Source organism: Hyaena hyaena, unplaced genomic scaffold (genome assembly GCF_003009895.1).
Source record: "Hyaena hyaena isolate Hyena2069 unplaced genomic scaffold, ASM300989v1 scaffold_1259, whole genome shotgun sequence".
Taxonomy (NCBI): Eukaryota; Metazoa; Chordata; class Mammalia; order Carnivora; family Hyaenidae; genus Hyaena; species Hyaena hyaena.
In genome coordinates this window covers 20,194-35,082 of record NW_024081885.1, presented here as the reverse complement: position 1 = coordinate 35,082, position 14,889 = coordinate 20,194, and positions in this window count along the sequence as shown.

Here is a 14,889-nt window from a genome sequence, read left to right as displayed (position 1 = left end):
TTTTGAGAGACAGAGGGTGAGCAAAGGAAGAAAAGAGAGAGAGGGAAACCCAGAATCTGAAGCAGGCTCCAGGCTCAGAGCTGTCAGCACAGAGCCTGACACAAGGCTCAAAGTCACAAACCGTGAGATCATGACCTGAGCCAAAGTCGGATGCTTAACCGACTGAGCCACCCAGGTGCTCCTATAAAGATTTTTAAAAAATGTTTAAGGTTTATTTATTTTTGAGAGAGAGAGAGAGACATAACATGAGCAGGGAAAGGGCAGAGAGAGGAGATACAGAATCTGAAGCAGGCTCCAGGCTCTCAGCTGTAAGCACAGAGCCCAGTGCGAGACTCAAATTCACCAAGCGTGATATCATGTCCTGAGCTGAAGTAAGACGCTTAACCAATTGAGCCATCCAGGCGCCTCAATATATAAAGATTTATATTAAATCCAAACATTCTCAAGAGAAAAAATGCGTGAATCACATGGATTGGCAACTATAAAAGGAAAATAAAATTACATTTTTTAAAGTTCACTAAAAGAATTAGTGAAATTAGGTCATTTTGCATAGTGATTAAAAGTCTGGGTTCTTTCAGAAAAGGAACAGCAAGTAAGCTAAAGCCAGCAGAATAAGGGAAATAATAAAAATTAGAGCAGAAATAGATGATATAGAAACAAAATAAATCAGTAGAACAGATCACTGAAACTAAAAGCTGATTTTTTGAAAGACTTAATAAATTGATAAATCCCCAGACAGATTTATCAAAACAAAAAGAGAAAGGGGCCAAATATATAAAATCATGAATGAAAGAGGGGTGATCACAACCTAAACCACAGAAATACAATTACAAAAGAATATTATAAAAATTGTATGACAACAAATTGGGCAATCTGAAAGAATTGGATACATTCCTAGAAACAAACTACCAAAACTAAAAAAGGAAGAAATAGAAATTTTGAACAGACCCATAACCAAGAAAAAAATTGAAGCAGTAATCAGAAATCTCCCAAGGAACAAAAATCTAGGGCCAGATGGCTTCCCAGAGGAATTTTACCAAACATTTAAAGAGGAGTTAACATGTATTCTTCTCAAATAGTTCCAAAAATTAGAAATGGGAGGAAAACTTCCCAACTCATTTTAGGAGGCCAGCATTACCTTGATTCCAAAACACAACAAAGATTCCAATTACAAGGAGAATTCAGCCCAATATCCTTGATGAACATGGATGCAAAAATTTCAATAAGATACTAGCAAATCAGATTCAACAATACATTAAAATAATTATTCACCATGATCAAGTGGGATTTAGTCCTGGGCTGGAGGGCTAGTTCAATATCCACAAATTAATCAATGTGATAAATCACAGTAATAAAAGGAAGGATAAGAGTGATGAGATTCTCTCAATATACACAGAAAAAACATTTGGCAAAACACAGCATGCTTTCTTGATAAAAACCCTCAACAAAGTAGTGATAGAGGGAACATATCTCAGCATAATAAAGGCTGTATGTGAAAGATCCATAGCTAATGTCATCCTCAATGGGGAAAAACTGACAGCTTTTCCTGTACAGTCAAGAAGAAGACTGGGATACCTACTCCCACTATTGTTATTTAACCTAGTACTAGAAGTCCTAGCCTCAGAATCAGACAAGAATAATAAATAAAAGGCATCCAAATAGTCAAAGAAGTCAAACATTAACTTTTTGCAAATGACATGATACTCTATGCAGAAAATCTGAAAAACTCCACCAAAAACTTGCAAGAACTAATACATGAATTTAGCAAAGTTGCAGGATATAAAATCAATGTACAGAAATCTATTGCATTTCTATACACCAATAATGAAGCAGTAGAAACAGAAATCAAGGACTTGATCCCATTTACAGTTGCACAAAATACCATAAAATACCTAGGAATAAATGTAACCAAAGAGGTAAAATATATGTATGCTGAAAACTATAGAAAGCTTATGAAAGAAATTGAAGGGGACACCGAGAAATGGAAAAACATTCCATACTCATGGATTGGAAGAAAACATTGTTAAAATGTCTACATCACCCAAAGCAGTTTACACATTTAACGAAATCTCTATTAATATGCCACCAGCATTTTTCACAGGGCTGTAACAAGCAATCCTCAACTTTATGTGAAACCAGAAAAGAATCTGAATAGTCAAAACAGTCTTGAAAAAGAAAACAAAGCTGGAGGCATCACTTTCCAAACTTCAAGCTCTATTGCCAACCTGTAGTGATCAAATATTTATGGTAATGGTAAACAAACAAACACATATAGAAATAGAACAGATTAGAAAACCCAGAAAGGGACCCACAACCCTGTAAGCAACTAACATTTGACAAAGTGGGAAAGAATATCTAATGAAAAAAAGGCAGTCTCTTCAATAAATTGTGATGAGCAACCTGTACAGCAACATGTAGAATGAAACTGGACAAATTTCTTACACCATACACAAAAATAAATTCAAAATGTATGAAAGACCTAAATATGAGATGGGAAACCATCAGAATCCTAGAGGAGAATACAGGCATCAACCTCTTTGATCTAGGCATGAAAACTTCTTTCTAGACACGTCTCCAGAGGCAAGGAAAACAAAAACAGAAATGAACAATTGGGATTTCATCAAGGTAAAAAGCTTCTACACAGCAAACGACATAATCAACAAAAGTAAAAGGCAACCTTTGGAATGGGAGAAGATATTTGCAAATCTGATGAAAGAATCCGTATCCAAAATCTATAAAGAACTTATCAAACTCAACACCCAATAAACAAATAATCCAGTTAAGAAATCGGCAGAAGACATGAATAAACCTTTTTCCATAGAAGACATTCAGATGGCCAAAATACACATGAAAATATGCTCAACACCACTCATCATCAGGGAACTACCAATCAAAACTATAATGAAATATCATCTCACATCTGTCAGAATGTTTAAAATTAACAACGCAGGTAACAATAGATGCTGGCAAGGAAGCAGAGAAAGGGGGACCCTCTCACACTGTTGGTGGGTATACAAACTGGTGTAGCTACCCTGGAAAACAGTATGGATGTTCCTCAAAAATTTAAAAATTGTATTACTAGGTATTTGTCTAAATTATGTATATGTATGTATATGTATGCATATGTGTATATGTATATATACTGAAATATTACTCAACCATAAAAGGAATGAAATGTTGCCATTGCAGTGATGTCGATGGAGTTAGAGTGTATTATGCTAAATGTACTAAGCTAGTTAGAGAAAGGCAAATACCATATGATTTCACTCATATGTGGAATTTATGAGGCAAAATAGATGAAAGTAGGAGAAGGAGAAAAAAAGAGAGAGGAGCAAACCATAATAGATTCTTAATGTTAGAGAACAAACTTTGGGTTGCTTGAGGGGAGGTGGGTAAGGGAATTGGCTATTTAAGTGATAGGTGTTAATAAGGGCATTTGTTATTTTGAGCACTGGGTGTTACATGTAAGTGATGAACCACTAAATTCTACTCCTAAAAACAATATTACACTATAAGTTAACTAGCTAGAATTAAATAAAATTTTGGAGGGAAAAAAAGAGTCTGGACTCTGGAATCAGACTTTATATGATGAAATCTAGCTCTGTCACTTAAAGTCTGTATGATCTAGCATAGATAACCTAACCTCTCTGTCTCAATTTTTCACCTATAACGTAAGTTTAAACAATAATGTTTTCATATACTGATGTGAGGAATGAATAAATAAATCTATGAAAAATGTTTACTAATGTTCCTGGTTCATGTAAATAAAAACTCTAGCTATTAGCTGGTTTTTTTTTTTTTTGGTCAAATGGATACAATTAAAATTATAATATAGAGAAGGTACACAGACACAGTTTTAGAAAGGGAATAAGACATGTATTCTCATCTACTGGTTTTGGGAATTTAATTTGTTCAGTGTTTATGAAGACAAGCTAGAGATATGCATCAAATATCTTCCAACATAGAAAAAATGGAATTGTATCTTAACTCAGTCATTAATATAATGTTTTCTTTAATGGGTGATTGGATGAACAGTATTATATCCATATAATGGAATACTAGTCAGCAATAATACAGAACCAACTGTTGATTCATGTAACAACGTGGGTAGATCTCAAATAATTATACTATGTGGGAAAAAACGCCAGTCACAAATGTTATATACTGTGTGATTCCATTTATATGCAATTCTATTTATATGAAAAATAATTATAAAGATAGATAGTAGGTCAATGGTTTCCAGAGCTTAAGGGTGCAAGGAGGGTCTGCTACAAAAAAGCAGTAATTGCATTAGAATTACAAGGATGTATGTACATATTAAAGTTATAAAAATTGTACACCAAAATAAGCAAGTATTACTATATGTAAATTTTCTAAAAAATAATCAAATTCAACCTTGTTTCTGAAAATACTTAGTAGCATAAGAAATGCTTTTAATCCAATATCAGGTGACCAAATATAATATAGAATTGTATTTATAATTTAATTCTAAATGTTTACTATGTGTCATGCATTGCTGTTTACTTTGCATGTATATTTGATTTAATCTGTCTCATTTTTAACTATCATGCTGTACAACCACTGTGTCAAGAATATATGTTTCTAGGGTTTTACATAATTGGAAACAGTAATATGGAATATAAAAAGCACTACAGGGGCGCCTGGGTAGCTTAGTCGGTTAAGCGTCCGACTTTCGCTTGGGTCATGATCTCGCGGTTCGTGGGTTCGAGCCCCGCGTCGGGCTCTGTGCTGACTGCCAGCTCAGAGCCTGGAGCCTGTTTCAGAGTCTGTGTCTCCCTCTCTCTCTGACCCTCCCCTGCTCACGCTGTCTCTCTCTCTCTCCTAGAAATAAATAAAAATATTTAAAAAAATAAAAATAAAAATAAAAAGCACTACATTTGGAATCAGGGAAGTCAGATGCAAATCACAGTTTTGCCACTTGTTGGCTACATTATTCAAACATGTAGCCTCAGTTTCCTCATTTATAAAATGGATAATGAATAGCTTATTGTATCACATTCCATTTAATGTGTTTAGCATAGTTTATACGGTCCATAATTAATGACCATTTGTGTTGTTTTCAGCTTTTTTCTATTACAAATAATGCTGCAATATACCTTTTTGGTGGAAATATGCTTGTAATTATTAATAGTGTAATTATTGGCTCATAATTTATTTGTATCTTCACTATTAATAGATAATGTCAATGTATTTTCAAGGTGGTTGCATAAATTTATATTCCCACCAGGAGTTCATGGGAGTTCCAGTTGCTCAGTATCTTAGACAACCATAATATTGTTTGTCTTTTTTCTCTTATGCCATTCTGATAGGTATGTAATTGAATTCATTCAGATTTCAATTTATGTTACTCTGATTGTTAACATCTTTTTTGCATCCTTTCCATGTATAGTGGTCACTTGAACATACTTATTTATTGTTTTAAATAGTTTATTGTCAAGTTGGTTTCCATGTAACACTCAGTGCTCATCCCCACAAGTGCCCTCCTCCATGCCCATCACCTCCCTTCCTCTCCCCCTCCCACCCCTTTCAGCCTTCAGTTTGTTCTGGGCATTCAAGAGTCTCTCATGGTTTGCCTCCCTCCCTCTCTCCCACTATTTTTCCCCTTCTTCTCCCTCACGGTCCTCCGTTAAGTTCCTCCTGAACATACTTATTTTTAAATAATTATTCAAATCTGTTGCCCATAGTTTTTACTAGGTTGGCTCAATTTTTCTTACTGATGTGTAGTTTTCATATGTTCCACGTATGTAACTTTGTTGCTTATATTTTTCCCTACTCTGGCTCTCCTTTTCACTATCCAAATGATGCATTTCAATAAAGGGAAATTATTATTCTAATATAATTCAAATTATCAGTTTATTCCTTTGTTGCTATTGCTTTTTGTGTCGTGTTTGACAGATTTTATGGAATATTATGAAGGTATAAACTTATCTTCTAGACCCACCTTTTATTGTTTTGTCTTTCATATTTAGATCTATAATCGACCTGGAATTTATTTTTGTGTATAGTATGAAGTACGTGTTTTTCCTTTGTAGATATATTTTTATTTAAAATCTCTTTATTTTTACTTTCAATTGCCTTTTAAGGTAGTTAAGAAAAAATAATTCATATTATATATTTATCATCTACATTGTTGCCTTATCTACTGCTTTGTATTCTTCTTTGTGTATCTGAATTAGACATCAAATGTTTTTTTTAGCTTGAAAAACTTCCCTTAGGATATACTCTAACATAAATTTGTAGGGACTAAATTATCTCAGATTGTATTTATTGATAAAATGTACTATTCCATTCTTCTTTTCAAGTGATATTTTTAATGAATATAGAATTCTGTGCTGACAGGCTTTTCTTTTGATTGCTTCAGAGATTTAATTGCACTCTATTTTAGCCACCATTGTTTCTGATGAGAAGTTCAGCATTGATATTCCTGTTCTTTTTATTACACATTTTCTTATAAAATAAATGGCTCTTTAAGGGAAACATAACATTATTGTAAAGTGAAGTTGATATCAAATGGAAAAGTAAAATGTATAGCAATACCACAAAGGATAGGGAGTGGTAATGGAATTAAAACGTTTTAAGATTCTTATACTTGCAAAATGTACAATTGAAGTGCAAAGTGATCAAATTTAATTCTAAGTAGGCTTTGGTACCAATGCATATTGTAATCCTCCGAGCAAAAGTTAAAGCCTAACAATAAGAAGAATTATAATATAAAAACAACATAGGAAATAAAATGAAATAATGTACAAAGTAGTAGACACCCAAAAGAAAACAAAATTAGAGTAATGAAAGAAAGAAAAAGCTAAATACATTAGACAAATAAAAATATGGTAGACTTGAAGTCACTATGTCAATTATTGCATCAAAGACAAATGAATCAAGCACACTAATTAAGACATGTCTTTAGGGGTGCCTGGGTGGCTCAGTTGGTTAAGCGTCGGACTTCTGCTCAGGTCATGATCTCACAGTTCGTGGGTTCGAGCCCTGTGTCGGGCTCTGTGCTGACAGCTAGCTCAGAGCCTGGAGACTGCTTCGGATTCTGTATCTCTCTCTCTCTCTCTCTCCCTCTCGCTCTCTCTCTCTGACCTTCCCCTTCTCACGCTGTCCCTCTCTTGCTCTCAGAAATAAATAAAACATTTAAAAAATAATTTAAAAAGACATACGTCTTTATTGAATAAAAAATAAGACTTTACTGTATGTTGTTTAAAAGACATACACTCTAGATATAAAAACAAAGTGAATTAAAAGTAAAAATAAAAAAGGGAGAAAGTATTACTTTCAGTATAAACAGAAAAATTTATACTGATGAAAAGTGTCATTTGAATAGGAGCACATCAACATACTAAATGTTTTTTTAGCTATCAAAGATCTTCAAAACACTTTAAACATAAGAAAAATAAAGAAAAAATTTAAAGCCATTATCATAGTTGGAGATTTTATCATCTACCTCTCTCAGTTATTGATATAACAGGTAGATATAAACTTATAAAGTGTATAGAAGTCTTGAATAACACTAACAAATAATCTGAATTTATTGATATATATAGAAACCTGGAAAAATAACCTGTGTTGAAATTAAGCAATATACTTCTGAACAACCAATAGGACAATGAAGAAATCTAAAGGGAAATTTTAAAAAATCTTGAAAGAGCAAAAGTTGAAAGGCAAATTACTAATATTTATGAGATGTAGCAAATACAGATCTAAGAGCGAAGTTTATAACAATAAAAACCTACATGAAGGAGGTGCCTGAGTGGCTAAGTCATCTCATTAGCATCTGATAAGCTAATTACCATCTCATAAGCATCTGATTCTTGCTTTCGGCTCAGGTCATGATCTCACAGTTTGTGAGTTCAAGCCCTGCATCAGGCTCTGTGCTGACATCATAGATCCTGCTTGGGATTTTCTCTCTCTCTCTCTCTCTCTCTCTCTCTCCTTCACTCATGCTGTCTCTGTTTCTCTCAAAACAAACAAACAAACAAACCGACATGAATAAAAAGAAAGATCACAAATAAACTAACTTTATGCCTCAAGGAACTAGAAAAAGAACAAAGAACCCAAATTTAGCAGAAAGAAGGAAATAACAAATATCAAAGTAGAACTAAATGAAATGGAGACCAGAAAAATAATAGAATAGATTGATGAAACTAAAAACTGTGTGTATTTTTTTTAAGATAAACAAAATTGACAAAATTTTAGGTACACTAATTCATAAACAAAAGGATCCTAATAAAGTAAGAAATAAAAGAGGAAACATTATACTGATATCACAGAAATATAAAGGATCATTGTGACTACTATGAACAATTGATATATCAGCAAATTGGGTACCCTAGAAGTAAGGCTTATTTCCTAGAAACTTATAAGCTACCAAGACAGAATCATGAAGAAATACAAAATTTGTACAGACCAAAATTGAATAAGGAAATTCAATCAGTAACCAAAAACTTCCAAACACAGAAAAACCCAGGACCAGATGGTTATTGGTAAATTCTATTAAACACTTAAATAATTAATGTTGGAGTGCTTGGGCAGCTCATTTAGTTGATCATATGACTCAATCTCAGCTTAGGTCATGCTCCCAGGGTCATGGGATCCAGCCCCACATCGAGTCCCACACTGAGCATGAAGCCTGCTTATGATTCTCTCTCTCTCCCTCTGTCCCTCTCCCTTGCTCACATACTTTCTCTCTCTCTCTGAAAAAAAATAAATTTCATGTCAATCCTTCTCAAACTTTTCCAGAAAACTGAAAAGGAAACATTCCCAAACTCATTTTACAAAGCCAGCATTACCCTGATACCAAGGACAGATAAAAACACCACAAAAAAGAAAAGCATAGACCATTATTCCTGATGAATAAAGATGCATAGATATTTGCAAACATTCTCACTAAAACATTAACAAATTAAAATCAACAGCACATTCAAAAGATTATCTACCACAATCGAATGAGATTTTTCCCTGGGATGCAAGTATGGCTCAACATATATATATCAACAGATGTGATACGCCACATTAATATAATGAAAAATACAAAACATAGGATCATCTCAACAGATGCAGAAAACATAATATAACATCTTTTTATGATAAAAAATTCTCAACAAATTGAGTCTAGAAGGGATATACCTCAACGCAATAAAAGCCATATATGACGACCCATAGCCAATATCATACTCAATGATGAAAGACTGAAAGCTTGTTCTCTAAGATTAGTAACAAGACTTGGATCCTAAGTAGGATCACTCCTACTTAATACAGTGATAGATGTCCTAGCTAGAGCAAATCAGGAAAGACAAAGAAATAAAGGGAATCTAGGGGTGCCTGGGTGGCTCAGTTGGTTAAGTGTCCAACTTTTGCATAGGTCATGATCTCACAGTTCTTGGGTTTGAGCCTTCCATCAGGCTCTGTGCTGACAGCTAGGAGTATGGAGCCTGCTTTGGATTCTCTGTCTCCCTCTCTCTCTGCCCTTCCAGCACTCATGCTCTGTCTCTCTCTCTCCCTCAAAAATAAATAAAAACATTATTTAAAAATTAAAAAAAAAATAAAGGGAATCTAACCTGGAGAAGTAAAATTGTCTCTTTTTTGCACATATTGTGATATTTTATATAGAAAATCCTAAAGACACCACCATAAAACTGCCAGAACTAATAAACAAATTCAGTGAAGTTACAGGATGCAAAATCATCATTAGAAAAGAGTTGTGTTCCTATTTACTATTTATCTGGAATTTTTAAAAAATATCATTCAAATAACATGAAAAATATAAAATAGGAATAAATTTAATTAAGGAGATCAAAGAGCTTTACACTAAAAATTGCAAGACTTCAATAACAAAAATTGAAGACACAAGTAAATGGAATGATATCTTGTGTTCACGGATTAGAAGAATTAATGTTGTTAAAAAGCTCATATTACCCAAAAGCATTTCTAGATTCAATGAAATCACTATCAAAATTCCAAAAATTTTATGAATTTTTTCTCATAAAAAGAAAAATAGAGGGGCTCCTGGGTGGCTCAGTCGTTAAGCGTCTGATTTCAGCTCAGGTCATGATCTTGCGGTTCATGGGTTCAAGCCCCACGTCGGGCTGTGTGCTGACAGTTACCTCAGAGCATGAAGCCTGTTTCAAATTCTGTATCTCTGACCCTTCCTTGCTCATGCTCTCTCTCTCTATCTCTCTCAGAAATAAATAAAAATTTTTCAAAAAGAAAGAAAAATAGATTCTAAAATTTGTAAGGATCACAAAAGACTCCAAATGGCCAAAATGATTTTGAGAATGAAGAGCAAAGCTACAGGCATCACTTTTCATATTTTAAATAATAGTACAAAGCTATAGTAATCGAAACAGTATGAAATCAACATAAAAAAAAACAGAGACCAAAGGAAAAGAATAAGAAACCTAGTAATAAACATCTTGTCATGTATACTCAAGTAATATTTGATAAGGGAGCCATGAATGCTCAACAGGCCAAGAATAATTTCTTCAATAAATGGTGTTGGGAAAATGTGATAACCTAATGCAGAAAAATGAATTCAGAACTCTATCTTACACAACTAGCAAAAATGAACTAAAAATGGATTAAAAAGCATATTTAAGGGGAGTCTGGGTGGCTTATTATGTTGTGCCCAAATCTTAATTTCGGCTCAGGTCAAGATCTCATAGTTCATGAGTTTAAGCCCCATGTAAGGCTCTGCACTAACATGGAACCCGCTTAGGATTCTCTCTATCCTGATTCTCTGCCCCTTCCCCACTTGCTCTCTCTCTCTCTCAAAAATAAAAAATAAACTTAAAAAAAGACTTGTATCAAAGACCTGAATCCAACCTGTAGTAGAAGAAAATGCTGGGGAAAAAATCACTTTGACAATGTTTTTGGCAGTGATTTTCTGGATATGACACCAAAAGCACTTGCAACAAAAGCAAAAGTAAATAAATGAAGGTACAACAAACTGATTCTTCACAATAAAAGAAACAATTAACAAAATGGAAAGGCATCAATGGAATGGAAGAAAATATTTACAAATCATACACCTGAGAAGGGGTTAATATTCAAAATATATAAAGGTTTCATACAACTCAATAGTATTAAAAAACTGATTAAAAAATTAGCAGAGGAACTGAGTAGACATTTTTTCCCAAAGAAGACATAAGAATGGCCAACAAGTTGCCATAAAAGTTGCTCAACAACAGTAATCTATCAAGGGAGTATAAATCAAAACCACAATGAAACATCATGTTACTCTTGTCAGAATGGGTAACATCAAAAAGATGAAAGATTTCAAATGCTCATGAAGGCATGGAGTTGGAGATAAAGGAATCCTACTGCACTGTTGATGAGAATACAAACTGGTACATCCACTATAAAAAACAGTGTGAAGTTTCCCCAAAAATTAAAATGAAAAAGATCCAAATAAATAAAATCACAAAGAAGGAAAGAGAAATAACAACTAACAGCACAGAAAAACAAGCAATTATAAGAGAATATTATGGAAAACATAATGCCAAAAACTTGCACAATCTGGAAGAAATGAATAAATTCCTAGAAACATATAAACTACCAAAACTGAAACAGTAAGAGAAAACTTGAAAAACCTGATAGCCAGCAAAGAAATGGAATCAGTAATCAACAAACTCCCAAAAGAATGAATGTCCAGACCCAGATGACATCACTTGCAAATTCTACCAAACATTTAAAGATGAGTTAATATCTGTTCTTCTCAAACTATTTCAAAAAAGACAAAAAGAAAATGAAAGACTTCCAAATTCATCCCATGTGGCCAGAATTACCCTGATACTAAAACCAGATAAAGACTCAACTAAAAAAGAGAATTACAGGCCAATAATCCTAATGAACATGGATGGAAAAAATGTTTATGTATTTATTTTGAGAAAAGAGAAAGAGAGAGGGGGGGGTGCAAAGAGAGAGGGAAAGCGAGAGAATCCCAGAATTCCAAGCAGGCTTCACACTGTCAGTGCAGAGCCCTATGTGAGGCTCGATCTCATGAACCATGAGATCATGACCTGAGCCAAAATCAGGAGTTTGACACTCAACCAACTGAGCCACCCAGGCACCCTGGATGCAAAAATTCTTAATAAAATACTATCAAACCATATTTTTAATGAATTGTTGAGATACATTAAAAATTATTCACTATGATCAAGTGGGATTTATTGGTGGGCTGCAAAGGGGGTCTACATTTGCAAATCAATCATGATACACCACATTAATAAAAGGAAGGATAAGAACCATATAAGTCTTTCAATAGATGCAGAAAAAGCATTTCAAAAGTACAACATCCATTTGTGATAACAAACCTTAACAAGGTAGAGTTAGAGAGAACCCATCTCAACTTAATAAAGGCTAATATACTCCTCGATGGGGTAGAAATTGAAAGCTTTTCCTCTGCAGTCAGGTAAAAGACAGGAATATCCACTTTCATGACAGTTATTTAACATGTTATTTAACATAGTACCAGAAGTCCTAGTCCCAGAAATCAGACAACCAAAAGAAATAAAAGGCATCCAAAGAGAGAAAAAAAGAAGTCAAACTTTCACTATTTGCAGATGACATAATACTATGTATAGAAAAACCCAAAAAACTCCACCAAAAAAATTGCTAGAACTGATACATGACTTCAGCAAAGTCAGAGGATACAAAATCAACATACAGAAATCTCTTGCATTTCTATACACTAATAATGAAACAGCAGAAAGAGAAATTAGGGTATCAATCCTATTTACAATTGCACCAAAACCCATAAGTTATCTAAGAATAAACTTAACCAAAGAGACGAAAGATCTGTACTCTGAAAACTATAAAACACTTATAAAAGAAACTGAAAATGACTGAAAGATATGGAAAGACATGCCATGCTCATGGATTTGAAGAACAAATATTCTTAAAATATCTATACCACCCAAAGCAAACTACACATTTAATGCAATCTTTATCAAAATAACAACAGCATTTTTCACAGAGCTAGAAGAAATAATCTTTAAATTTGTATGGAACCTCAAAAGACACTGAATAAAGAAAGCAATCTTGAAAAACAAAGCAAAGCTGTAGACATGATGTTCTGGACTTCAAGTCATATTACAAGTTGTAGTAATTGAGACTCTATGGTACTGGCAGAAAAACAGACACATAAATCAATGGAACAGAATAGAGAACTCAGAAAAAGACCTACAGCTCTGTGGTCAACTACTCTTTGACAAAGCAGGAAGAATATGCAATGGAAAAAAAAGACAGTATCTTCAACAAGTGGTGTTGGAAAAACTGGACAGCAACATAGAAAGGAATAAAACTGGACCACTTTTTTACACCATACACAAAAATAAATTCAAAATTGATGAAAGACCTAAATGTGAGGCCGGAAACCATAAAAATCCTGGAGGAGAACATGGCAGTAACCTCTTTGACATTGTCCATAGCAACTTCTTACTAGATATGTCTCCTGAGGCAAGGGAAACAAAAGCAAAAATGAACTATTGGGAATTCATCAAAATAAAAATCTTCTGCATAGAGAACAAAACAATCAACAAAACAAAAAGGACAACCTACAGTATGAGAGAAAATATTTTCAAGTGACATATCTCATAAAGTGTTAGTGTCCAAAATATACTGAAAAAATAAAGCTCAATGCCCAAGAAATGAATAATTCAATTAAAAAATGGGCCAAATATATGACTAGACATTTTTACAATGAAGACATACAGATAGCCAACAGACACATGATAAGAAGCTCAACATCACTCATCATTGGGAAACTACAAACAAAACTACAATGAGATATCACCTCACATCTGTCAGAATAGCTAAAATCAACATCACAAGAAACGACAGATATTGGTGAGGACATTGAGAAAGGGGAAATCTTTTGTACTGTTGCTGGGAATGCAGAGTGGTGCAGCCTCTTGGGAAAACAGTATAGAGATTCCTCCAAAAATTAAAAGTTGAACTACCCTATGTTCCAGCAATTGCACTACTAGGTTTTACCCAAAAAATACAAAAATACTAATTCAAAGGAATAAAGGCACCCCAATATTTATAGCAGTATTATTTACAATAGCCAAATTATGGAAAACCCAAGTGTTCATCAGCTGATGAATGGACAAAGTAGTGGTGTACATATAATGGAATATTAATCAGCAATAACTATTTGTAATCATGTGGATAAAACTAGGGAGTATTATGCAACCGAAATAAATAAGTCAGATAAAGATGAATACTCTTATCATTTCACTTATATGTAGAATTTAAGAAACAAAACAAATGAGCAAAGAAAAAAGAGAGAAAGGCAAACCATGAAGCCAACTCTTAAGTATAGAGAATAAACTGATGGTGACCAGAGAGTTTGTGGGTGGGTGGATGAGTTAAATAAGTGATGGGGATTGAAGAGTGCACTTGTGATAAGCACGGGGTGTTTTATAGAAGTGTTGAATCACTATACAGTACACCTGAAACTATTATTACACAGTATATTAACTAACTGTAATTTAAATAAAAACTTTTAAAAAAAATAGTAGAACCACCAGTAATTCCACTTCTGAGTATATACCCCCTGGAATTGATTTCAGGATTTCATAGAGATATCTGCAGTCTCATGTTGACTGCAGTATTAGGTACAGTAGCCAAAATATAAAAACAACCTAAGTGTCCATCAATTGATGAATGGATAAAGAAGATGTATATGTATATGCATATGTATAATCACACATGTACACACACAATGGAATATTATTCAGTCATAAGAGAAAAAAGGAAATCTTGCCATTTGTAACAACTTGGATGAAACTTGAGTACATTATAATAAATGAAATGAGAGAAAGACAAATAATGTATGATATCATTTATAAGCAGAATCTAACA